This window comes from Capra hircus, chromosome 14 (assembly GCF_001704415.2).
Source record: "Capra hircus breed San Clemente chromosome 14, ASM170441v1, whole genome shotgun sequence".
In the NCBI taxonomy this organism is placed as follows: domain Eukaryota; kingdom Metazoa; phylum Chordata; class Mammalia; order Artiodactyla; family Bovidae; genus Capra; species Capra hircus.
Window position 1 is genome coordinate 20,519,010 of NC_030821.1, and position 25,453 is coordinate 20,544,462.

Below are 25,453 nucleotides of genomic sequence, written 5' to 3' on the forward strand. Positions count from 1 at the left end.
TGATTTGCCTTCTCCCTCCCTGGCTGTCAGAGTGGGTGACTCTCAATTCCTGTGGGGTGACCCCTCCACACTGTTCTCTCTCTGGGTTCCAGCAGGCAGTGATAGAACTCCCAGTGTTATACTGCCTAGGGTACTGCAGCGCCATGCCTGGTGGTCTCACTGTATGCTGCCCACAGCTCTATAAGTATTCCTTTTAAACTCTCCTTGAATTATCCAGTAAGAGTGTGGCCCTGGTTGATAGAATATAACGTAGCCCCATATTTTAAAGGCATTATGCTATGCATATTATTTAGCAACTAGTCTTTTCCACTTTATAAATCGTGTGTGCTGTTCCACATCAGCACATATAAGATCCACTTTACGTGTGGTTATTAAAAGGAGCAGTCCTTTTAATATCTACCTGTACCATCTAGAATGTTTGCAACCTAACTGGGGTGACCTTCCCCCACTGAGGGACATTTGGGTGGTTTCCAGCTTTTTCCCCTCTACAAAGACTGACACAGTGAACACAGGGTGTATTCTGGCTGTCAAAACTGTTTCACAGCCTGAGGTAACTTAGAGGTTAAAGGGGGGGGGGGCGGTTTCTGGAGCTACATCCCTGGGTTCAAACCCAGTCTCCTCTACCTAATATATCTGCTGTTCGACCATGGGTATATTTAACCTGCCCTTGACTCTTCCCTCATCTATTAAAAAGAAAATGATACTTTCCCTGTTGGGAGGGGAGTCTCACAGGATCAGCCTAGGGATGATACGGTAGGAACCTGTAAAACACCTAGCACATAAAAGCTCTAAAACTCCAGGTTCCCCATCTGTAAAATGGTGATATTATTTCCCTGGTTGAGTGGTTTTGAAGACTAACTCTCACAAGGTTGTAAAGATTGAGATAATCCAAGTAAAGCACTTTGGACTGAACCCAGCCTACGGTAAGAGCTCGGTGGCTCTTGCTGTTAGCACCCATAATCTCTACTAAGTGTGATATTTTATTATAGGTATTAAGACTACTATATAGTTTTACAGCAGTTATATTTTATGTTGATTATAGTTCTTAACAACTAAAATTATTTGCTGAGAGTAATCTAGGCAGAAGATGCTGTTTAAATGGACCCTTTAGGGATAGAAATGTACATAGAAACATAGCTTATTAATTTGTTCTCTGTTATTTCCTGTTGGGGAAATCAACCAAAGTTCCTTCTTTAGCTACAATATGTAAAGGAGCATTTGGAGGTTGGTGGGGTGAGCGGAATGGGTTCCTTTGATGATTATCCCCATAGAGACGAACCCCAGATTGATTTCTTCTCCCGTATCTGCTGCTTCCATATGTCTGGTCACTGGTGAGCTGAGGGGACATGGAGACGGGAGGAAGGCGTTTGTAGTTCTGGAACCTATAATATTGGACTAGAACGCCAATCCCACTGAGCGCCCGGGTCACCAGGGAATCCCTGCGGTGTCATGGCGGTTTCAGAATAGACACCGCACAGCAGCCAGGCGGTTCACAGCTGTTGAAGAGGAGCCTGCGGTTTTGTGAAACCAATACCCCTACCAGAGAACTGCTTGTTTTAACTGCAGTCGTGACAGTGAAGCAAGCGACGGACGAACATATTGCCTCACACCCATCTTGTCCCTAGGCCGTCAGCAGCCTTCTTCTCGAACTTGACATCTCTATTGGCACCGCCTCGGCAATGGCGTCCATATAGAGAGTTCACCGGGAAGCCACAGGCATCGGGCAGGGGCTACTGCCCAGTGGGGTAAAAGCCACCAGCCCGGGCATCCAACCACGTGGGGCTGCGGACAGCCAGAGGCAGGCCGGGGAGGGAGCGTTCTTCCCCTGCAGGGCCCTCTCCGCCACGCCCCTGTTCCTGGCACACGGAAGTATGTACTCTGGACGGCTGTTTGCCTTGAGAAACTGAGCCCAGGCCACGGGCGTTCCAGTGCCTGCACAAACAGGGAACGTGATCCTGCCTGCCCAGCCCTCCGCGGCCTTCCTTACAACATCCCCTGGTGGTTCTCAAACTCCAGAGGCCTCAGGCCGCCTGGGGGTGGGGGGTTGGGCGGGTGGCTGGGAGGGGGCGGGGCAGAGAGGAGGCTAGGTTAGAAGGCGGATTCCCAGGTCGGGGGTGGAGGTGGGGGTGGGGGTGGGGGTGGGGGTGGGGGATGGCCCAGAGATGCTGCCTCTGTGAATGAGGCTCTGCCTCTGAGAAACACATCCCTGTCAGAATCAGACTGGTGAGCAGTTCATCAAAATGGGCCCCAGACAATGTTTTTAAAGTGCCATCATGTAAAAAAGTATAGATTTCATATTAAAATCTTACTTTGATCCAGCGTGGCCAGGCCCAGTTCTATTCACCAGTAAGAAACCAGTGCTAAAGCAGCATCTGCCCCTTGAGGCAGGACTGGTACCCCCTAGTTTGTCATAGCACCAACCCCCCAAAAACACACACCCAAATGCACGTGCGCTCAGCCCCGTGGTTCTCTTGCCATGTCCAGTGCCCCTGAAGCCTTTGAGTTTGCACCCACCCGGGCAAGGAGAGGCAGAAGCAGCCCACAGAGCTCGCTTCCATGCTCTTCCAGCTGCAGCCCAGTGGTCCTACTGTCCCTGCTAATGAACACGGTTCAGTCTCCTAACTCCATTCTCCTGTGTCATCCTCCCACCGGGATGGAACTGCCACCAAAGCAGAGCCTTAGTTGTGTTCTCCGTAGGATCCCCAGTGCCTAGCCCAGTGCCTGCCACATGGTAGGGGGTAAAAACCATGTACTGAGCGAGTCAAAGCCACCATGAGATACTACTTCACACCCACGAAGCTGGCTACAATCCCCAAACCAGAAAACAACAAGGGTTGGCAAGGATATAGAGAAATTGGAACCCTCATACGTTGCTCATGGGAATGTCAAATGGGGCAGCCACTATGGAAACAGTCTAGCAGTTCCTCAAAAAGTTAAACAGAGTGTTACCATATAACCTAGCAATTCTAATATATGTATATAGATAGGTGTTCAAGAGAATTAAGTACAGATGTTCAAGCAAACACTTGTACACAAATGTTCATAGTGTCACTAAAGCCAAAAAGCTGGAAACAACCCACATGTCCATTGACTGATGAATGGGTAAACAAAATGTGATATATTTGGGATGTTATTTCAAATGGAATATTATTCAGTCATAAAAAGGATGGAGTTCTGATGCATGCTATTGGCATGGATAACACTGTAAGTGAAAGAAGCAAGACAACAAAAGGCTACGCATTGTATGGTTCTATTTACATAAAATATCCACAGTAGGCAAATTCGTGGAGGCAGAAAATAAATTGATGGCTGCCAGGGCCTAGGGGGCTTCCCTTCCCTGGTCCAGGAAGATCCCCTGGAGGAGGGCATAGCAACCCACTCCAGTATTCTTGCCTGGAGAATCCCATGGACAGAGGAGTCTGGTGGCTACAGTCCATAGGGTCACAAGGGGTCAGACACGACAGAAGTGACTTAGCACACACACACATGCACACAGGGGCTGGGAGGAGAAGATAATGAAGAGTGACTGTTTAATAGATAGGGGGTTGTTTTGGGAGTGGTGAAAATCTTCTGGAGCTAGATAGGGTGATAGTTATACAGCACTGTGCATATACTAAATGCTACTGACTGTACACGTTCAAATGGTTAAGATGATAAATTTTATCTACATGTATTTTATCAGTTTTCCTTGCCTGGAGAGCCAGGAAGAGGAGGAGGGACCCACGGTGGTGGTCAGGCTGGATTGCGAAAGAGCTCTCAAATTATCCCCGAGATGGTAGGGAGTCATCGAGGAATTGTAAGCAGAGCCCGTATCTGATCAGATTTGCAGTTTTTATGTTCTTTGAACCTACAAATGTTCCATGAGGCCCCCAAAGCAGCTGTAATGCAACCCAACTTCATTCCTCTCTGGACCCACACTAAGGGCCTTTCTTATAGGTCAGGCACCCTGGAAACAGACTTGGGAATTTGCATGTGAGGAGGCCTATGGGGAGAAAGCCAGAGCAGCACTGCAAGGGGGATGAGGGAAGCAGGATTAGGCTGAGGCAAGGCTGCACTGGGATGTGCTCACATGAGACACAACAGCTGATCCCGTGGGGAATTCTGCAGCTGGGGTGTCATCAAAGGAGGCAAGGGGCCTGGGTCTTTGTGCCCCTCCTTATTGACTAGTCATTGTATGCAGACTGCCCTGTGGAGGGGACACAGCCTTGCACCTGGCAGCTCCCTTCATCAGAGGGCAATTCCTGGGGAAGGACTTAACTGTGAGTAGTCAGCAGACAAGCTTCTTGCAGCTGGGGGTGGAGTGCCTGGGCCCTGCAAGGGGATCTGGGTGGGACCCCACAGCATCCATCATAGGCGTCCCAGGCTCAGAGCTCTTAACAATCAAGTGTTCTTTGAGCTCCACCCTTTCTCCCAGTTTCTGCCCCCCGCCCCTTTACTCCAGGGGGAGCCAGCCCTCTGCAAAGTTCCCCTCAAGGGATTCAGGACATCAGCTAGGACATAATTCCTGTCTTTTTCTCCCTCCTCTTTCTCCAGTCCTCCTCTTCCAGGGACCACCTCATCACTAGGTGCTATCACCACGTAGCTGCTGAATTCCCTCCCCCCAACACCCCACGTGGTTGCCCAGATGCAAACAGAGCTTCTTGGTGATCTTCTCCAGCAAAGTTGTGGAGAAGAGCCCCTCCCCTTTGTGAGAGATTCCCCTAGAGGGACCCTAAAGAACTCTTATGCCTCTGTTTCCAGGGTTAGCTCCTTCACTTGGCGCCTGCTGGGCTGGGGAGTAAAAGTACCTACAGCAGTGGTTCTCAGCCTTGACTGCCCAACAGAATCCCCTGGGAAACTTAAGAAAAATACCAGTGCCTGGGCTCCACCCCAGACCAATGGAATCAGAAACTCTTAAGGGAGGGGCCAAGCACTGGGAATGCTTTTTCAGTCTCCCCTAGCGATTCAAACACCCTGCCAGAGATGAGAACCAGTGACCTCAATTATTTTTTTAATTTTTTTTTACAAAGATCAGAAGAGTGGAGGACAGGAATGATTTAGGGGGGAGAAGTGAAGATTTGAGCTTCAGTAGAGGTGAAGGGAGTGGAAAAGATGAGGGTAGAGACTAAAGAAGGAGAATGAAACCAGGGTCGGAGTTGCAGGGTTTAGTTGGAGGAATCTCCTGGAGAGCCAAGAAATGCTCACATTTGGGCCCTGCTCCCCAGGGATCCTGATTTAACTGGTCAGAGTGGCTGAGCCCTGAAGGTGTGGGAAGGTATCAACTGACCCAAGTGATTCTGAAGCACAGGCCAAGCTGAGAGCCAGAGCTCTAGGCCATGTGACCGCCTCTGGCCTGGCAGCGCCTCGGAGCAGGTGTCCAAGGTATCCAGGTGACCTCCACCCAGTGGTGAAGCCAGCCGTGTTTCTCACCACCTGGCCCCTGGAGTGAGGTCTTGAGCAACCTCAATTTCCCTCCAATCTAAACTCTAACCCTGGCACTCCCAGCCTGCCTCCTGGGGACATGTCTGAGTGGAGCTTCTCAGCAGGATGTGGCATGAACAGCTGTGTGACTCTTGTTCTGGGCATCCAGCGGGGCTGTCTACCTTTCTCACCAAATGTTAGGTTTACCCAGTACAGCGTTTTCTTATGCAGCTGGGTTTTTTTGTTTTGCTCAGAAAGAAAAGAGCTATTTTTATCAAGATAAATGTAATACATGATTAAAAAAAAAAAAAAACATTTTCCAGAATATGAAGTAGAAAATGAAAATCACTCTTAACCCCAACACACAGAGCTTTAAGATATACCGTTAAGAAAGAGCAAAGCAGCAAACCAGCCCCTGATGGCCGAAGCTGGCAACACTCTCACAACCAGGCCTTGGTCTTATGGACAAAGAATGTCGCCTGCCATTCTCTTATTGAGCATATCCAGCTCCACAGAATACCCGCAGTAGCCAAGGCCACTGCCACTGTGAAGATCAAGAAAAAAACCACTCTGTACTCGCGTCTGCACGAGACAGAAACAAAAGCATCATCCAAACCAAAAAATAACCAAACACCCCCCTATTCTGGCTTATAGGGTACTGTTGTTTTTGTTTCTGTAACATCCACTCATTTAGCTGCGCCGGGTCTCAGTCGTGGCACGCAGGATCTTCCGTCTTCATTGCGGTGTGTGGGCTCCTTGGTTGTGGCATGTGGGATCTAGCTCCCTGACCAGGGATCATGTTTCCTGCATTGGGAGTGTGTAGTCTTAGCCACTGGACCACAGCGGAAGTCCCTGCTGTTTTTGTTTTATTATTACCAATTATAACCTCATTCCATTCATTTTGATGCGAGTTATTAAGACAGCGAGTCATAAAATTACCCCCACTTCCCAGCAGCATGGAGTCCAGAGCAAAGCCCCGCTCGCCTGAACCATCCCCCAAGGCAATGACCACAAGCTGAAACCTGATACTAATTCCTTTCTAGAAGCTTCTTCTTGAGATGCCCCTCACTGCCCATAAACCCCACTATACATGTGTTCCTGGTGTCCTTTGGCTGATGAGCCCTGACATCATAGATTTGGGGATATATCCTTCCAGACATTTTTTTCTTTGACTATAGATATATTTTCATTTAAAAAATGAAAGACTATAATTCTATTTTATGATCTGCTTTTTGTCAAATTAACAATCTCTTAAGAAAATTATTTTCAACAGCTGTATCTCCTGCTGTTTGGATGCTACAGACACGTTAATACCACTTCCTGTGTGATTCTATATCTCTCTGGTCACCTGATGCGAAGAGCTGACTCATTGGAAAAGACCCTAATGCTGGGAAAGATTGAGGGCAGGAGGAGAAGGGGAAGACAGAGGATGAGATGGTTGGATGGCATCACCGACTCAATGGAAATGGGTTTGGGTGGACTCCAGGAGTTGGTGATGGACAGGGAGGCCTAGTGTGCTGAGGTTCATGGGGTCGCAGAGTCGGACACAACTGAGCAACTGAACCGAACTGAACTAAGCCCTGTGAGAGTAGGCTCATGTGCTTTTTTTCTTTTTTAAGTATATTTGCACCCATTCATTAGTGATATTGGTCTTTGATTTTCTTCTTTGCACAGTCTTTATCGTCTCTATCGATTTGTATCACATTTACTTGAAAAACGGAATTTGAGATTTGTTTTCTTCCTTTGCAGTGTGTGTTTGTACATTCTCAGTCACGTCCGATTCTTTGTGACCCCATGGACTGTAGCCCGCCAGGCTCATCTGTCCATGGAATTTTCCAGGCAAGAATACTGGAGTGGGTTGCCATTCCCTTCTCCAGGGGATCTTCCTGACCCGGGGATTGAACCCAGGGATTGAACCCAGGTCTCCTGCATTGCAGGCAGATTCTTTATCATCTGAGCTACAGGGAGTTCCCAAGTTGTCTGGTGCAACCAAAAAAAAAAAAAAAGGTTCTAAAGAGTTCTGCTAACTTCAGGACTGACAAGTTCATGAAGGGTGACTAAGGGTAGGGAAAGACAGCAATTTAGAGAGAAATCTCTTAACCTCCTCGGGGCAAGCGTTTCTCTAGACCCCCTTCTGCTTTTGGACCCTTGCTTCAGTCTGGTTAGGTATTTCTCATACTCCCACGCACTCCTCACTGCCTGTCACCACCTCTCCCACCACCTTGGTCCCTGGCTGACTCCCTTGCCTCCACTCAGCAGGGACTAAGTTGCAGAGGGGCCCATGGACAGTATCAAGTGAACAGTGGCCAGGCTTCTGGTGATCAAATTCTGCACCGAGCAGTAGGGAGCTTCCATTTTCTTGGCCTGGAGCTGCGTGTCCAATATGGTGGCCCCCAGCCACGTGCGGCATTTACGGTTCACATTAACTAAAATAAAATTCAGCTCCTCAGCTGCACAAGCCACATTCAAAGTACTCAAGGGTCACATGTGACTCATGGCTATGCTATTGGACGGTCCCATAAGTGCCAAAGAATTAATGCTTTTGAACTGTGGTGCTGGAGAAGACTCTTGAGAGTCCCTTGCTCTGAAAGGAGATCAAACGAGTCCATCTTAAAGGAAGTCAACCCTAAATACTCACTGGAAGGACTTTTGCTGAAGCAGAAGCACCAATACTTTGACCACCTGCGGCGAAGAGCTGACTCACTGGAAAAGACCCTGATGCTGGGAAAGATCAAAAGCAAAAGGAGAAGGAGGAAGCAGAGGATGAGATGGTTAGATAGCATCACCGACTCAGTGGACACGAATTTGAGCAAACCCTGGGAGACAGTGGAGGACAGAGGAGCCTGGTGTACTACAGTCCATGAGGTTGCAGAGAGTTGGACATGACCAAGTGACTAAACAACAATAATTACAACATAACATTTCCATCTTTGCAGAAAGTTCCACTGGACAGGGCTATCTGGATGTTTCTCACTAACACTAGCAAGGCCATAGGGTAATTGTGTATGTTTTAGTAAGAGGCACCCCTTCCTTAAGACACCTTACTGACCCCTGCAGGGAAAAACCAAGCAATAAATACTCAGATCTACAACCATACGGTATGTGCCATCCACTGTTGTGCGGTACACAGCCCGCTTCATCACATGCAGCAATCAATGAAAGTCCTTCATCGATCCTTTGAGTTTCATTTCTCTCTGCCTTCACCACTTCAAACCATGGCCCCTTATCTTTTCCTTTTCCTTTTGGGGTACAGATAGGCTGTGGTTTGCATTTGGTCCTTGTTATTAATTTCCTGTAACTGTTGAGACAAATTACCACAAACTGGGTGGCTTAAAACAACAGAAATGAATTTTCTCACAGTTCTGAGCAAAAAAATCCAAAGACAAGTTGTCCTCAGGACTGCATTCTCTCCAAAGTTTCCCTTCCAGCTTCTGGTGGCTCCAAGCTTGTTTCAGCTGCATAACTTCAGACTCTGCCTCTGTCTTCACTTGGCCTTCCCCTCTGGGTTTGCAAATCCTCCTCTTCTACTTTTTACGAGGACACTTGTCATTGGATTTAGGACACAGACAAATAATCCAGGATGACCTCATCTCAGGATTCTTCATGATATCTGCAAAGACTCTTTAAAAACAAGGTCACATTCACAGGTTTTGGGGGCTAGAACATGGACATATTTCTTGGGGAGCCACCCATCAACCCACTAGAGTCCTATTGTATGAGTGTCTTAATTGTAACCTCTGAAACAGGAGGGAAGGGGGCAGGATATAACCTTTAAGAGAATGACATAGTCATTGTGGATACAACATAAACTGATTAGAATCTACTAGACCCAAAATGGTGGAAGGTTTGACTTCCAGTAGACCTTGAGCCTCATTATACTCTCACTGTAACATATCCATATACTGAACAACACCCCCTCTGGAGCTGTGACAGTTAGACCAACCACAGAAGGCCAAAAAGGGGGCAGTGGCCCAGTTCCTAGAAATCCCCACCCCTTCTCCAAAATGGCTGGATAATCCTCTCACTCATTAGCCTAAGAATTTACCCGGCCCAAGAAAACTAACCACTTATTCTGGGGCCTCTTGCCACCTGAGATGGCCTATACTCTGTCTCAATAAATCTATTGACACTTCCTACCTATCACTTTGCCTCTCAATGAATTCTTTCTGCACCTCGACTTAAGAACCTGATCTTCATTAAGTCCTGAGACCAGGTGTGTGATTTCAATGAAAAGACAGTGGGTTCAAGTCCCAGCTCATGGGTTCAAACCTCAATCAGAGTTTGGGCTGGGTTTGAATTCCACAGGAGTTGCACAGTTTCATCCCACGTGAGACCAGGTATGCGGCTTCACCTCCATCTGGATACACTCAGAAGTCCTCTGACTGATGCGTTTTTCTCTGAACTATTTGGACCCAAACCAAAGTTCCCTCATCACCAGGAGACACACCCCTTGCTCTAGGCAGCTGTACTGCTTTCAGTACAGCAGAGAGTGACTTGCTCCTTCCCACCTCAGAACCATCTGCAGGGGTCCCCACACCTTCCCAGAGGAGCATGTTCATCTCCACGGGAGAGTCTCCAGCCTTCCAAGGCCCCTACACCAGCCTGTAAGGACAGCTTTGCCCAGCCAGCCTGCCGAGGCTCTGGAGGACAGTGCATCGATAAAGTCTAGACTAAAGATGTGGAAGAAAAGGAAAGAGGAGACAGAAAATAATCCTAATAGTAATAATAAGACAGCTGCTAACACTTCCATAGCACCTACCATGTACCAGGTACTATTTTAAGTCTTTTACAGCTGACAACATTGCAATCTCAACAACTCTGGGCTATAGATGCTCTCATCCCCACATCAGAGGCGAGGGATCAGAAGCAGAGAGGGATTAAGGATCACCCCCAAGTCTGAGAGGTTCAAAGGCAGGATGGGAACCTAGGCAGTATGGTTCCAACGGCCACACTTCAGTCAAGAAAAGACGTTGCGTAGGCTGGATGTTTCTGGAGTCTCAGAGGAGTTGCAAGCTGTGACAGAAGAAAGGGGCTTCTGAGAAATGCTACTGAGTCAACTCTCAGCAGAGGAGATGCAAGCAGAGCTTGGAAGTCCTTTCTAACGACGTCTGGTTAACAAACATCTGTGAACAGACTTGGAGCCAAGAGCCACTGGGCTGGTATTACCATGTCCAGCCTCCATCTCCTCCCATGTTTCCCCATCCAGCCAACACACATGCATGAGTCAATAAAGGAAGCTCATGACTGGAAGAAGCAGAGCCTTCCCTCTCACCTCCCAGCCCCCACGCTCTCCCCACCGTGCTCAGACGTTTCTTGTCACCCTACTGCTGTGAGGTGCTGAGGGGGTGGGATGGTGACCCAAGGGGGCTGGAGTGCCAGAGACACTGAGAAATGCCCAAGATAAGGAAGGCTTGAGCCCTCTGTGGGAGACCTCTAAGAAGGGCTAAGGGGCAGGGACAAGTCAGAGTGCAGGGCACCACGGCGGCCTATATCCTCCAGTTTAACCAAACTCAGCCAACCACACAGGCTGTTTGAGAGGCTGGTGTGCAGTCTGGCAGGGATTACTGAGCGAGCCGTCCGAGACCAGGGACCAGGGACAATCCCCAACGTACTGCCGAGACCACCGCAGTCTTGCCCAAGAGCTCACTCGGCTCTGTGAGAGGAGGGTTGAGAGCCCAGGAGATGGGGTTCCCGGTGTGGACACAGAGAAGTACAGCCGTTTCCTTTCAGCATGATTTTCTAGTCGAAACTTCAGTCATGAGCCAAGTCTTAGGGGTAGCAGAGGAGGCAGGAACCTAACACAGTAGAAAAACAGAGTTGACAGTAGATATTTCCTCCTGAACTAGATCAGAACTCTCCTGGGCCGCAAAGAGGCACAGAATGGACCCAGGTTTAACACTCAGAGAGGTCTGGCTGGGAATCCTGAGGCTAGCATTTCTGTGTGACCTGAGAGAGATTCCATGACCTCTCTGGACCTCAGCTTCATCTTCTGTAAAAACGGGACTAAGAGCACGTCACAGGAGATACTTATCAAAGCCAGGCTCTCTCACAAGCTGTCCTTCATCCCTTCCTTTCTCAGCACCCCAGGGAGTGCTCCCATCTAACATTTCAAGCTGAAACTTCCCAGGGCAGGCCTGCCCTGCTTCCTCCCGCCCTCTCCCCTCCTTGTTTGCTGGGAAAGGACACAAGAACGGCTCCCACACAGCTCTGGGAGGAAGGCCCCTGAGCAGGGCTAGCAGAGCAGAGGGCCTGAGGGGCTGGAGGGTCTTTGGCTGGCCCAGAGGCCTCAGGGAGGCAGGCTCCACCTACCTTCAGGGGAGAGATCGCAGGACCCTCACTCAGGGGTTTCCCCAGAATCCTGGGGAGCAGACCCCTCCCCAGGGTACCTGTGGGCAGCACACACAACTAGTCGCCCAGTGAATGCCCATGGATTGGCACCGCAGCCTTGCAGGAAAGGCCCACGGGCATTCAATGACCTCAGCCCCAGAGAATGTGGGGCAATTCAGCGTCGGGCCTGAAGGAGAGGTCAGTGCAGGCTGGCCCATCTACAGCGTCAGCTGAGGTGTGGCTAGGAGGTCAGGGTGACCTCTCAGGCCCACAGGAGGTGGCCTGTGGTGTGGTCGGGGGCCCTGGCGCACTTGTAGATGTGTTGGCAGCTGCCCGGAGAAGCCTGAACTGTTTCCAGGTTGTTTTCCAGGCTTCCTTCTGCAGCTGCTGGGCCCTGCCTGTTCCCTCCAGGGAGCCAGAGCTCCGAGAAGAGGCCCAGGGCCTTTTCCCAGGGCCCTGGGAGGCAGGCCTGGAGCCAGAAGCCTGGTCTCCCTGGAGTCCCTGACACAAGGCACCAGGCAAACAGGCCGGACCCTTTTCCAGAAGTCACTTCTCTCCCTTCCCCTACTGGAGTGGATGGGATGTCCATCCAAGGTGGCCAGATTGAGCAAATGAAAATACATGATGGCCAGCTCAATTTAAATCTCAGTTCAACAATGAATAATTTTTTTTTCATATAGGTATGTCCCATGCAATATTTGGACCATGCTTTTATACTAACAAAATGCTCGTTGTATTATCTAGAATTTACATGCAACAGGCCACGTTGTATTTTATCTGGCAACCCAGCCCCACCTCATTCTTTAAATTCTAAGAATATCCCCCTCTCTGCTTCTTATCTGGAAGGAGATATTTGAACCTTAGGGCACCCTGGTTATTTTTCATGTTATTGTGGATTTAACTTGGTTTTAAAACTCTGGAATATCACTGACGTTTGTAAACATTTTTGAAGCTGACCTATTTTATTAACTGGTTCAGACAGTAAAGAGTCTGCCTGCAATGCAGGAGACCCAAATCCCTGGGAGAAGGGAATGGCAACCCACCCCAGTATTCTTGCCTGGAGAATTCCATGAATAGAGGTACAGTCCAGGGGGTTACAAAGAGGTGGACATGACTAAGTGACTCACACTTTCATTTTTCATTTCACAGTCACTTACTGTAATAAAAACCTCCGAAAATTTTTAAAAATCAAAAACTTCCAATGGATAATTTCTTTTCCTTCACATTTCTTTCTTACTTTTGTTACTCTTGTATGTTTTGGAAATGCCCTGCTTGTATATAGGAAAGCATCCTATTCTTACCTTATTATTGGTGCTAAAGGAAAATACTCTTTCCCTTTCTCTTCTGTGGCTTTTAAGAAAAGTCCACCTTCCACCATGTACCCTGTTTCCCTTTGAAAAGGGAGGCTGCTAGGTTGGTCCCATCTCTCTCAAAAGGGGAGCTCAGAGGTGAACGACAGACACCCCGCGTGTGTGGACACTGTTAAAATTACTCTCTGGACTTGGGATGTCCTAAGGGCCAGGGCCAGAGAAGATCTCCAGTGAGGCATGCTTGGGGCTTTGGAAATGTGTCTCATCCACTTTTGTCTCCTGTTCCTTTTCCCACAACCCCACCGCCCCGCCCCCACCCAAAGTATTTCAAGTAGCAGCACTGCAACATCCCGCGGCACAGGGGTAGACACAGGCACAGGGGTTCCAGGGCTCTGCCTCTGGGCGTCAGGGCAGGGACCTGAGTGCGTCTCAGTCGCTCAGTCATGTCCGACTCTTTGCGACTCCACGGACTGTATCCTACCAGGCTCCTCCGTCCCTGGGATCCTCCAAGCAGGAATACTGGAGTGGGTTGCCATTCCCTTCTCCAGGGGCTCTTTCTAACCCAGGTCTCCTGCACTGCAGGCAGATTTTTTACTGTCTGAGCCACCAGGGAAGGCCCTAATGCAACACAGACGCTCTTAACACTGAGGGTCTGCCCTGGCAGCCCCCCGGCACCTCCAAGACCCAGCTGTTCCTCTGGGTCCCTGGGGGAAGAACCTTTGGGAACATCCAGCCCTCTCCAGGCAGCACCCTGGCAAGGGCCCAGCCTGGGGCCTCCTTGCCTCACAGGGGAGCCAGTGCCCGCCCTGCCCAGCATCCTCTGACGCAAGCTGTCCTCAGCCATGCCAGGCAGGGCCTCCTGGGCCAGCCTGCACCACTCCCTCCCTCCTCCCCCCTGCCTCCTCCCACGCCTCCCTCCCAGGATTCCCGAGGACTTTGTCAGGAGTGCCTCACACCGACATCACACCCACCTTGGCTCACAGAGAATGTATCTGCCACCCAGGGGTGGCTCTGGTGAGCTCCCAGGTTGCCACCTGGGCAAATGACGTAATAGCACTCACCCACTTGCCCCACAGTCTTGCCAAGAGATTCTCCCCCCATTTTACATCATCTTCTTCCGTCTCTTAGGGAGCAAAGTGGGTAAGCTCCCAGTCTCAGATTGAAATAGCTGGGTTCTAATCCTGGCTCTCTAACCCACTAAGTGGTTGCTTGACCTCTCAGTATCTCCGTTTTCTTACCTGTGAAAGGGAGGTCATCATCAGCTCTGTTTCCTAAGGCTGCTTCGAGGATGAAATGAAGCAAGTAAGCAGCATGTAAGGAGTTCAGAAAAATTCCTGGCACATAGTAAATGCTTATTAAACCTTAGCTGTTCACCATTTTCTAGACTTGCCAGATTCTTTTGTGGTCACCAACGTTTGGTCTCTGCAGCGGGCAGCACACACCACCAGGCACTAAAGGGGAGACAAAACAGCAACATGGTTGTTCTCATCCTCTGCTTGTGGGTCCCCTTGGAGAAAATCTGAAAGCACCTACATAGCAGATTCCTCTTGTGCTTTGTGGCCACTTTCCCATGAATCCTTTGAATGCTCTTCCTGTGTTTGGGTAAAATCCGACATTAGACGCCCATCCTTCCCAAGGTGAGAAGCCAGAAACTGAATTTCCCAGCCTGCCCTGCAGCGGGGCACAGGTTCATGACCAGGTTCCACCAATAAGATACATTCACCAGAGACCTGGAAGAAGCAGGAGACTGCAGGCACCTCAAAGGCAACTGACTCGCCTTCATACTTTCCTATACGTCTCTGTAAAGGTTGTTATGACTTGAATTGTGTCCACCTCCCAGAGAAGAAAGCACACTGGAGTCCTAACCCTTTGTACTTCAGAACGTGACCTTTGTTGAGGATAAAGTCTTTCCAGAGATAATCAAGTTAATAAGGCCATTAGCTGCTGCTGCTGCTGCTGCTAAGTCGCTTCAGTTGTGTCTGACTCTGTGCGACCCCATAGACGGCAGCCCACCAGGCTCCCCCGTCCCTGGGGTTCTCCAGGCAAGAACACTGGAGTGGGTTGCCATTTCCTTCTCCAATGCATGAGAGTGAAAAGTGAAAGGGAAGTCGCTCAGTCATGTCTGATTCTTCGTGACCCCATGGGCTGCAGCCTAGCAGGCTCCTCCGTCCATGGGATTTCCCAGGCAAGAGTACTGGAGTGGGGTGCCATCGCCTTCTCCGAAGGCCATTAGGGTGGGCCCTAATTTTATATGAGTGGTGTCTTTATAAAAAGGGGAAATTTGGACACACAGACACACAGGGAGAACACCCTGTGAAGACGCAGAAAGAAATCGGGGTGACTCAGAGGGAACCAACCCTGCCAAGACCTTGATCTCGGATTGCTAACGTCTAGAACTGTGAGAAAATAACATTTCTGTTGCTTAAGCCACCCAATCTGTGGTGCTTTGTTAGAGCAGCTATAGGAAATGAGTGCAGAGAAGCTCCCAGGCTTTTGTGCCAAATGTAAGCTCCTGAGAGCAGGAAATATTGTTTCTTTTCTGGCACCTAGATGGGTGCCTAATAAATATATGTTCAATACATGAATGTCCTCTTCATAGTTCACAACACAGGACAGAGAAAAGCCCTACGTTCAAAGACTGCCCACTTCTCATCCACTACCACTGGCTTCAGCGGTGGTCAGAGGACCATGCCTGCCCCTCCTGCTTGCAGAGGCCGCAGGGCCCACCTGATGCAGTAGGGTTGCAGGGGCTGTGTGGACCGCCCTGTGACCCTGTGGCTCTCGGCCTGACTGACTGATGAAGAGAGCATAGAAAAAGTATTCTCTTAACTTTTTTCATTTGATTTTTACCTTTTTTATTGGAGTAAAGTTGATTTACCAACTCTCTCATTGTAAAACCCAAAGCCCACCAGGCCCAGGGAAGGTTTCAGTAACTTCCTGACCCATCCTTTTCCCTGGCAAGGCATAGCTGCCCCAGGGGATCTGTGAGCATCGGCAAAGATATACTCTGGTCAGTACAATGGTTCTTGTTACACGTTGCTAGGCCTGACTTCTTTGGGGCCTAGTCTTAACTTCTTTGAGGCAACGGCCTGGGGAAAGTGGAAAGGTCTGCACAATAGAGTTGACCAGTCTGGGTATAGTTGGGCGGGACGTTCTCTCATTTAAACTGGGAGCTAATGAATGTGTGTGTGTGTGTGTGTGTGTGTGTGTGTGTGTGTGTGTGAGTGCACACATTAGTGTGTCTGTGGTGGGGGAGGGGAAGGAACCTAAGAAGGCTCTTTCTCAGAGGAAGAAAAGGCAGATGCCCATGTCCTGTGGAGTTAAGCAGCCTGTCCAGGCCTTTCTCCATCCTCATGTGCAGACCAGAGGATAAGGAGGGCTGAAGCCACCCAGACGGGTCACCAGGAGTCCACAGTGGGGTGGTGGTTGTGGGGTGACGCCTGCCCAGCAGGCTTCAGCCTCCAGGCCACACCCAGGACCGTCTGGGAACAGGCCTCCTCCTCTGTCAGGAAACGTGAGCCTCCCGCTTGCACATGGGGTGGGCGTGTCCCTCACTTGGAGCTCTTTGTGCCCAGTGGGGAGAACGCTGGCCCTGGTTTGTTCTGGCGATTGCCCAGGCCCTGCCCACCTGCAGCCACCCCACCCAGGGGCTCCCTGCCTTTCTTCTCCAGCCACCCCACCCTTCCTCACAGCTGGCAGCCGCCCAGCGGAGGGCAGGGCTCTAGGGAGGAGGCCTGGGCTCCACCAGAAGGGCAACCTCGGGAGCTGCTGGCTGGAGACCCGGGATGACTCTGAGGACGGCCCCTGGCCAGGAAAGGGCTCTGGGGCTGGCTCCCCAGGAGAGCGTGGTGGCTGCAGACGGCCCCCATCACCTGAGTACCGGTGCTTCCTGCTCACCAGCCCTGGGTCAGGCAGGAGACAGCACCATCTGGCTCGTTGCTGGGGAGATACTATCACCGGAGGAGGTCCACGATTATAGCTGCAACCGTTCGTGTTCCTTTAAAAATTAAAAAAAAAAAAAAAAAAAAAACCCACGACAAATCTCATGCTTGTCGGAGTCTTCCTCCTTCGCTGTCAGCTCCCATTATGAATTTGTGGCACTTTCTGTTGAGAGTTAATTACACGTTGTATGAAAGATACAGGGCTTCCTTTGACATTTCTTTCCCTCGATGGGCCCTAACCCTTTCAGAGGCCTTCCCGCGCTCCCTCCCAGTGCCGCAGGGAAGAAGGCCTGTCTGGCCTGGCCTCCCCAGCTCCCTACTCAGCCTGAAGGCTGGGGGCCTCCCCGAGCTGGGGAGTGGATGAGGATCCACCCACCCAGCTCTCATTTCCCATCCACTCAGGCCAGAGCGCTGGGGATTGCAACACAGCACAATCGGAAGGTGTTATTGAAAGGTGGCCACGTGCTTTGCCCACCTTTTTTTTGCCCCCCCTCCAGCCCGCCCTCCTCCCACCCAAACAGGTTGGGTCAGGCACAGGGCGACCTGCTTCCTGAAGCCTGAAGCCATCACTCTAGAGAGGGCCCTGGGAGGGGATGTGCCCTTTCCAGGCTGAGACAGAGTTCCACAGCTGCTGGAGCTCTCAGTTCTTCTTTTTTTTAATCATGACTCCCACACGTGGCTGTCTTCATTCTCGGGATATTTCGTTCTCCCAATGGCTCATCTTTTCTCCCTGAAGCAACAAGTGTGGACTAATACCCTGAATGCTGGCCTCCTTGTGGTGTTGAGTTTCACCTACTGACGAGATGGCTAATCGCACAGCTGCCTCCCTTCTCTCCCCCGACCTGAAGCTACAGCTCCTCTGGGTCTGGACAAGTCACAGCCCACAGGACCCAGAGGGCATTCTCAGCCAGCCCCTGCCCTAAGCCGGCACACACCTCAAAGTAGAGAACCTTCCGTCTTCTAACATCGTTCCCCTAAACCATTCATTAAGGGCATCTCAGTTCAGTTCAGTCGCTCAGTCGCGTCCGACTCTTTGTGACCTCATGGACTGCAGTGCACCAGGCTTCTCTGTCCATCACCAACTCCCAGAGCTTACTCAAACTCATGTCAATCGAGTCGGTGATGCCATCTAACCATCTCATCCTCTGTCGTCCCCTTCTCCTCCTGCCTTCAATCTTCCCCAGCATCAGGGTCTTTTCCAATGAGTCAGTTCTTCCCGTCAGGTGGCCAAAGTATTAGAGCTTCAGGTTGTGAGTTAAAAGTGATCACATCTATAATTACGATGCTGAACTAACGGCATGTGGAATACATGCTTGGTAATAGGGCAAAGCTTTTCCTGTGGGCTGACATTCTCCTGCAACTGCTTTTCTTAATTCCAACCTAGGTTAGGGCTTCCCTGGTGGCTCAGACAGTAAAGAATCTGCCTGCAATGCAGGTTAGACCTGGGTTCAATCTCTGGGTCAGGAAGATCCCCTGAAGAAGTGAATGGCAACCCACTCCAGTATTCTTGCCTGGGAAATCCCATGGACAGAGGAGCCTGGCAGACTACAATCCACAGGGCTGCAGAGAGTCGGACACGAGTGAGGGACTAACACTTTATCACTTATCAGGCTAGAGTCTGGAATGTTAACTCGTTTTCATTATTAGCCTAACATAAATTAAGACACACCACCTGCTGTTGCTTAATTCCAAAATAAAATATAATTATGAATTTTCTATTATTTTGAATATTTGGTTTGCAGCTTCCTGTCCTAGGGACAACCAAGAGTAAACTTTAGAAAAACAATAACTTCTCTGTTTATTTGGTTTTATTCCTCAAAACAACTGATGTGAGAAACCATGCTGGATCCATGCTGGATTACTGATGAGTGGGTATCCCTAGCCTCTAAGATAAGGGGAATTCAAACTCAAGTGTGCAGAGCCTGTAAGAATGCAAATTCCTGGGCCCAGTTTAGTAGGCCTGGGGTGGAGCCTAGAATTCTGCATTTTAAAATAAGCATCATGGGTAATTCTGAGGCAAGGAGCCATCCAGCTACATGTTGAGAAATTCTAGAGAGGTTACGGCTGTGGCTTATAAACACAGAAATCAGCTGGACACCCAGCAGCTGCTACTCTCCTCCCAGCTAGAACTTTCCTGGAATGTATATTCCAGGAAACTATTTATATATCTATTTGTAAAATAACATTAGGGCTTTTTCCTCCTTGGTTATCAAGCTAATGCAGAGAACATATATAGCTCCATAATAATAATTTTTTTAAAAAATCACTCATAATCTCTCCTAAGAAGGGGGGAGACTGTTAACATTATATTGATTGTTTTCTTCCGTGTTCATTTTTAAAATAAAGTTGACAACATACGGAATATATCATTTCACTTTATCCATGCTTCAAATTTTTTTTCCTGGAGATATCATTTCTAAAATCTATTAGCACCCCCTCATGTGGGATGTGGCTTATTTTAATAACCATCCTTAACTGTTGGATGTTGAAGTTGTTTCTAATAAACAACACTGAGAAGACCTCTGTGCATTAAGTTTTACAACATTTTTATTGCTTTTCTCCAGCTGGATTCCTAGTGGTGCGTCGCTGAATTAAAGGATATGAGTGTTCCTGAGACTCCTGACAGGTGGATGCTAACTTGCTGTTTCTATCTGCCCCCTTGCTGGCACAGGGCAAGACACCCATGTTGACTACCCTCTTGGCCTGTGCAGCAGCCCATTTATCAAAGGCATCACTCTTACCACATGTTACAGGCTGAACTGTTTTTCCTTAGAAGATACTGTGAAATCCTAAACCCCCTCCCCACCCCCCGGCCAGTACCTGCGGATGTGACCTTATTTGGAAACAGAGTCTTTGCTGGTGTAATTAAATTAAGAAGAGGCGATTAGAGGACTCCTCTGATGGTCCAGTGGCTGAGACTCCGTGATGCCAATGCAGGGGGCCTGGTTTGCTCTCTGGTCAGGGAACTAGATCCCACATGCTGCAACTAAAGACCCTGTGTGCCACAACTAAGACCCGGTGGAGCCAAATAGGGTGGCACTAGAGATAAAGAACCCGCCTGGCAGTGCAGGAGACATAAGAGACGTGGGTTCGATCCCTGGATCAGGAAGATCCCCTGGAGGAGGACATGGCAACTCACTCCAGTATTCTTGCTTGAAGCATCCCATGGACAGAGGAGCCTGGTGGGCTGCAGTCCATAGGGTCGCACAGAGTTGGACACAACTGAAGCGACTTAGCATGCACAAATAAACAAATAAATATTTTTAAAAAACAAACAAAGAAGAGGCTATTAGGGTGGGCCCTTATTCAATGTGACCGGGGTTCTAATAAAGAGACTGCCATGTGAAGACACACACAGAACGCCATGTGCTAACAGAGGCAGAGATGGGGGTGAAATAGCTGCAGGCCAAGGAATGCCAAGGATTGCAGGAGGTGTTGAAAGAGCCTAATAAATGCTTATTCACTGAGTCAAATCCAAGAGTTTGAAGAAAAAGTGCAGAGTTTATATTCTGGGTACCCCTGTGCCAGGTGAGATGTGACCCTGAGGGAAAACACTAAATCAGACCCTGCTCCAGTGGGTGATGGGTCCCAGAGCCTCATGCTGGGCCCTGGACTCACATGAGGGCCCTTCCTTGGAAAAGACAAGGAAGGATTCTACCCAGAGTCTCAGAGGGACCAGGGCCCTGCTGATAACTCCAGCCTCTAGAATTCTGAGCAAATACATTTCTGTTGTTTTAAGACAGCCAGTTTGTGGTTCCTTGGTTATGGAGTCCTAGGAGAATATACTATACATTCTCTGGACTGGTGTCAGATGGGCCAGAAAGAGCTGAAACTTAAAGTGTTAGTCACTCAGTCATGTCTGACTCTTTGGCACCCCATGGACTGTAGCCGGCCAGGCTCCTCTGTCCTTGGGATTGTTCAGTCAAGAATACTGGAGTGGGTTGCCATGTCCTCCTCCGGGGGATCTTTCTGACCCAGGGATTGAAACTGGGTCTATCTGCATTGCAGGCAGATTCTTTACTGTCTGAGCCACCAGGGAAGCCCAGAAAGAGCTGAGGTGAGGTGCAAGGAACAGTTCTTACTCCCTCTCCCAATGGTGCCCAATGCAGCCCGTCAATCTGTCCTTCCTGGGAATGTGATCCACTCTCATTCACAGAAGCAAGAGTCCAGGGCCCGGTGCGAGGCTCTGGGACCCATCATCCACCGGAGCAGGGTCTGATTTAGTGTTTTCCCTCAGGGTCACATCTCACCTGGCACAGGGGTACCCAGAATATAAAATTTTCACTTTTCCTTCAAACTCTTGGATTTGACTCAATGAATAAGCATTTATTAGGTTCTTTCAACACCTCCTGCATTAAAGGCTCAAACATGCCCATGTCTGGACAAAGGTCCTCTTTGCCACTGATTAGGCCTCAGAATGATTCATTATCAAGTTTCTCTCAGGCCTGAAATCCACCGCTGGCTGGCAGATTGTGCTGCTCTTAAATTCCTTACCTCTCCTAGAGATGTTGGTCCTTTTGCTCCAGTGGCTTCTGAAAAATAGCTCAACATTCTCTCAATTTGACGTTCTTGACCCTGGACAGAACCTAGACAGAACCCCAATGGAGAAGATTATACACTTAAGGAAGTTGTTACCCCCAACAGCTAAACCATTTAATTTTTATTGGAGTATAGTTGGTTTACAACATTGTGATAGTTTCAGGTGTACACTGGGCACCCTCTTGGCCATCAATCACTTCCTCTGGTCCTCCAAAGAGCCCCAAGAAGTAGGTATAAGGATCTCTATTTTACAGAAGAAACCTAGGAACAGACAGATCAGCAGGTGGCCCAAGGTAGTAGAGCTCAGACACAGAAAAACCACAGCTGGAACCACATTTTTCTCACACAGAGGGTCCCTGGCCCTCTGCTCCACTGGTCAAGGACAACTGGAGAAGGTTAGCTTTTCAGTGGCGTGACAAATGCTACCATGCAGTGCCAGATGTTTTGAGGAGTAACGCCAAGTCCTTTGAGGGCGTTCCTAGTTTGGCTCGGTTTCCTCTCCAACTTTTCTGGCATGTGCAGTGATACAGAACTTGGTTACATGACTCCCTGGAAACAGACCGATCTCTGCCAATTCGTCTCCTAAATTCGTATCTCACTTTCAATATATCCATTCCCCAAAAGTTGCGAGGAAAACGAGTCCTCCAAATGCATATGAGGAACCTCATATTCAACAACACGCTTGGAAACTGTTTTGTAAAGGAAGGTAGCCCCTACTTTATCTGTTATAGCATTGCGGAATTTACACATGACATGTCAGCTTCAGTTAGGGCCACCCACATTTCTGGGTGCGCATGTATGGTCAATGGGCGGGTTGGCTTTAGTGAGGTACACTTAGGTCCCATTGATCCTCTGCCTAGTGACGCAGTCGTGTCCGACTCTTTGTGACCCCATGGACTGCAGCCCGCCAGGCTCCTCTGTCCCTGGGATTCTCCAGGCAAGAGTACCGGAGTGGGTTGCCATTTCCTCCTGCAGGGGATCTTCCCGGCCCAGGGATCGAACCCGGGTCTCCTGCATTGCAGGCACTCTCCTTACCGCCTGAACCACCAGAGAAGCCCATAGGGAAGGTTCTAAGGGGAGGCACACAGGCTCTTCCTGCTAAGCAGCTTGCAGGGGTCCATCAGGTGAACAAGCCAGGGTCACAAAGGCTGAGCTGAATCGTGAGGCAAAGGGCAGGGTGGGTCAAAACTCAGGATGAGGCTCTCATGGAGGCAGCAGACACAGCGAACAGGAAGCGCCCTCAGACACGAAGGAGGCTGCCAGGCCGAGCATGGAGCAGAAGAGGACGGAGCTGACAGCTAATTCACTTCCTCATGCGTTCCACCAGGAAGGAGTTGCAAAGATGAAACTCTGGGCCTTTTCAGCAGGCCTCTGGGTAGAGAGGGAAGCTGAAGCCAGCAAAACCTCTCTCTCTCAGGCCAAGCAGAGCGTGGGAAGGCTGACAATGCAGGTGCCAAGGGCCACAGGCACGCAGATCAGGGAGTGGGAGAAAAGAGATCGACAGAGGTCGTGATAACTGCCTCTCTGACACACACACACACACACGCAAAAGCAGAATGTGAAACAGTGGAGGAGGCAGCCCCTACAGAGGGCATTCTCAGCATGAAGAAAAAAAAAAAGTGGAAGTTGGGGGTTGCAGTGTTTGTGGCTTCAGTATCCGGCCAGAGGCCCCTGCTGCACGTGGCCTCAGCTCCCAGGATAAACCCCAGTTGGTCCAGCCCACCAACTTCCCCCGAAGCGCAACCACCCAGGGCCCAGGACCTTCTGCTCCTAACAGCGCCCATGAGGATCCCCAGCCAGTCCTTCCGCTCTTGGATGCCTCAGGGCTCCGCATCTTGTCCCACCTCAGCAAATGAGACGCCTTGGTTTCCCAAGAGCTGTCATTTTTACCTCTTCTACAGAGGTCTGGAGGACAGAACTTCCCAGGAGTCCAGCTCAATGTGGTTTTGACCAGACGGGAATGAGCCACCCACCTGCACACTTGGGAGAAGGCTGTGCACGAGGGGAAGGGGGCCGGGAGCTCTGCTCTGCCTGGGTCTGAACGAGGGTCACACAAGGTGAGAGGCAGCTCACGTGGTCCTGGGAGGCTGCACTGACAAACAGCTCTGCACGAACCCGGATGGGTTCTGGGCACCCAGCTGTTGTGCTCCTTCTGCCTGCAAGATGAGACCCGGACACCCGTCCCGGGGCTGGCATCACTTGCTGAGCCGTGGCTTTGGAAAGAAGGGCAAGTCAAATCCCAGAAAGAGACTGAGAATGAATTCCAGCTGGAAGCCCCCCACCCACAGCAGTTGTATAGGGTGGGGTGAGATGAGATGGACTAGGAGGGGAGGAAACCCAGGCGCCCATGGAGGTCTGTGGCCTTTCTGTCTTCCTGGCTCCTCTCCATTCCTTCCTGTCTGACAAGGGCAGGGCAAAGGGTCAGGGAACTTCTAGGTGCAAGCGGGTGCTCTTTAAAAGGTCTTTTGTCCTTGAGCAACCTAGAAACCTTGTGGCTCAGCTGGTAAAGAATCCACCCACCATGAAGGAGACTTGGGTTCAATCCCTGGGTTGGGAAGATCCCCTGGAGAAGAGAAAGGCTACCCACTCCAGTATTCTGGCCTGGAGAATTCCACAGACTGTATAGCCCATGGGGTCGCAAAGAGTGGGACACACTGAGTGATTTTCACTTTCACATCCTAGACCCACAGGAGGCAGCCTCTCAAAGTGGTTGCTGAACCCAGACAGTGGCAGATAATCGTCTTCAGAGACTCCAGCCTCTTACCCAGAGCAAAAAAAGCCCAAACTCCACCTTCCTTCCTGCAGCTAATCCATTTTCTCTCCTCAGGATTTTGGCCTAGTACCTCAGGTAACAGGAAACTCACCTTTCCAAGGACTGCGGTTACATCCTCGGCAGGTTCTTAAGATTTTCCTTTCTTTTTGTGCCTCCTTTTTCCTTTCTACCACTCTCCTCACCTTCACTGGATGGCCACCCACCCCCAGTTTACTCAGCCTCTCAAATTCTTCCACCCCTGGACAGATATCCTCTTTGAGGTGGTGGTGGGCAGGGGCGGGGTGAGAGAGAAGATCCTTCAGCCTCAACCCCATCCCACCGCGGTTAGAGGAGGCAACTAGGTTGCTGCTGCTGCTGCTGCTAAGTCGCTTCAGTCGTGTCCGACTCTGTGCAACCCCCGAGACGGCAGCCCACCAGGCTCCCCCGTCCCTGGGATTCTCCAGGCAAGAACACTGGAGTGGGTTGCCGTTTCCTTTAGGCCAGGGCATTTCTGCAAGGCCATCCCTGGGCAGGCAGGGCCGGCCCTCCGAGGCTCGGCCAGAGCTGCTCCCATCAGAGGGATCTTGGGCCGCCTTCTCCAGACACGAAGGTCCCCGGCTGGCCTGGGGCCGAGCGTGTCCACCTCGGCGCATCTCCTCCCCGAGAAACGTGGCCTGGGGCCTTTCCCAGCAGCGGCCTCTCCTTCCCCCACGCCTCCGCGAGCCACCCACCCCGCGCCGGCTCCAGCACGTGGCTCTGGGCGCAGGTTTCCTCTCCGCCCCCGCCGCTCTGCAGGGCGGTTTTCACCCTCTCGGTTCCCCCTAACCGCCCTCTGCACCCCCCACCCCCGTGACTTCTTGTAAAAAAAAGCTTCGCTGGTCCCCACCCACCTCCGCCCTCCCGCGGCTGCCGGACCCAGCCGCCCCGCCCCCTCCACCTCCCCCGGAGGCAGCGCTTTCTCCCCGCCCCTGGCAGCGGGCTCGGCATCGGAAACTGTTGACTCAGAGGGTGGCCGGGCGGCCAGCGTCTGATGTCAGCTTGGACTGGGGCCAGGAGCGGAGAGGCGCGGGGAGGAGAGCGCCGCAGGCGGGCGGGAGCCGGGGGTGGGGTGGGGAGGGCGCTGGAGGCGGGAGGAGCCCGATGCCCCGCGCGGGGCGCGGAGCGGGGTCCGCCCGGGGCCGGTG

General features: G+C 50.6%; 1 long non-coding RNA gene across 2 annotated transcripts; it reads right to left on the reverse strand.

Moving 5' to 3' along the window:
* On the reverse strand, nt 8,238–25,101 carry LOC108637521. Of its 2 annotated transcripts, none has more exons than XR_001919130.1 (4): nt 24,382–25,101; nt 21,473–21,564; nt 14,276–14,488; nt 8,238–11,195 (listed from the first exon to the last, which is right to left on the reverse strand). It is a non-coding gene; the product is annotated as an uncharacterized LOC108637521 (long non-coding RNA). The 2 variants fall into 2 exon arrangements; XR_001919129.1 differs by lacking the exon at nt 24,382–25,101 and adding an exon at nt 23,491–23,788.